Genomic DNA, 1,792 nt, shown 5'->3' with positions numbered 1-1,792 from the left:
TCCACCTGTCCATGCTCCCTCCCCAAGCCTTTGCATGTTCGCCTACAGTTCTTGTCCCTTCAGCGGCAGCTAAGATGACAGGGCGCCCCCACCTCATTCTCTTTTTTCAGTTCTGGCTCAGACCAGAGCTGGGCGTTGGGGGGTCCTGCCCGCAGCAGTGGCTGGAAGGTATCCTGGTAGCGTTCTTCTGAAAGTCTGTGGAGAGTTGGAGAAGGGTTCTCCCTTAGGGAAAAGCGCTCTGACCAATGGGGTGGGTCTGTGCCAGAGGTGGGGATCAGGACTGCAGAGGGGCAGCAGGTGGCCCCGCTGGCTGGTGGTTTGGGGACTCCCGGGATGCTCTGTGGCATCCCCCCTTAGCAGGCATCAGAGTCACTGGCACATCAAAACAGATGCCTGGTCTCTCACCCAGGGTTGCTGGCTCAGGAGGATGGCAGGCCTGAGAAACTGCATCTCTGACAAGTTACACGTGGTGCTTGTGTTGCTGGTCCAGGCCCCCGCTCTGAGACCCATAGATTTTATCCAGCGTTGTTGAGTGCCTGTGCTGTGCTAAGCAGAGCTGGGTGGGAGCCTGAATAACTTCACACCTGGTACAACCCCCAGCTCACGGAGCCCAGTCACTGGCTGAATGAAAAGAGGCGCCCCAGAACCCCCACAGCACAAGACTCTCACTAGGAGATATGGGCAGCTGTGTGTTGACAGGCAGGGACAGAGTCACAGTGACACCAACCCCACCAGTATATGGAGTACTGGCCAGTCCCTCAGGGAGGCAGGCAGTGTGCCTGGACTGCCTTCTTTTCTCTTTCATGCTCTTCTGAGATATTATGTTTTCTACAAAGCACACAGATTATGTTTTTAATTGAGAATAAGCTCCTAGAGAACCAAGGAGGCCAGCCTGGAGGTGAATGCCTGTTTTCATGCTGGCTCCACTTGGGGAGGCTGGGCTGCTCCCTGGAGCACACAATAAATCTTCCCCAGCCATTCTAGAACCTCCATGCTCAGGAAGTCACCAGGCTTTCCCCAGCCCCAATCCAGGCCATCCCCTTGGTGTCTCTCAGCTCCCCAATGGACTCCACCCCTATGGACATGAGGCCAGAGCACGGTCAAGAGAAAATGGAGTGAGAGAGTGGAAAGCTTCCCCCTTGGGCTGCAGCCCTCCGCTTCAGCCCCCGCCAGCCCCATCTGCAGACCAGGGGCCCCACTGGCTTTTAGAGAGGGAGCTGCCCGCCTGGCCACCACAAGAGGGCTTATGTCTTTTCTGCTCTCCTGCAGGGAATAGAGGCCACAGCAGGCTGAGCTGTCCTGGCCACCCAGGACCTCCGCAAGGCTGATGCTGAAGCAAGCACTGTCCATGCTGAGGCCTGATGTCCCTATGGGCTGGTGCAGGAGGACTTTTGGGCCCGGTGGGTGGCTATGTGGGACGAGGTGGCAAGCTAGGGCCGGGCTGCATGTCCTGCATAGCTTGCTTGCTGGAAAGGAGGTCTGCATGTACACACTCATGTGGTCTGTCACATACCCAGCAGATGCACACAAACCCTCTCAATGTGTTTAGATGGGAGATACAGTTCCTAGAATTCCCAGGTGCCCAGCCTGCACTGGCTGATGCACCTACCACTATGGACAAAAATACACAAGGCCTGCTCTAGGAGCTCCGAGAATGGCAGAGGCAATAAGCCAAAATGAAATTTTAACGAAGGTACTTTTATTTTATTGTTTTAGGCGAGGTAACCCTTGGTCGACCTCACAGATTGCAAGGAACTTGTCAGCTTGCAATCCCTTATTTTTTTATTTTTTA

This window comes from Pteropus vampyrus, unplaced genomic scaffold, assembly GCF_000151845.1.
Source record: "Pteropus vampyrus isolate Shadow unplaced genomic scaffold, Pvam_2.0 Scaffold303, whole genome shotgun sequence".
NCBI lineage: Eukaryota > Metazoa > Chordata > Mammalia > Chiroptera > Pteropodidae > Pteropus > Pteropus vampyrus.
This window is presented reverse-complemented; position numbering follows the sequence as displayed.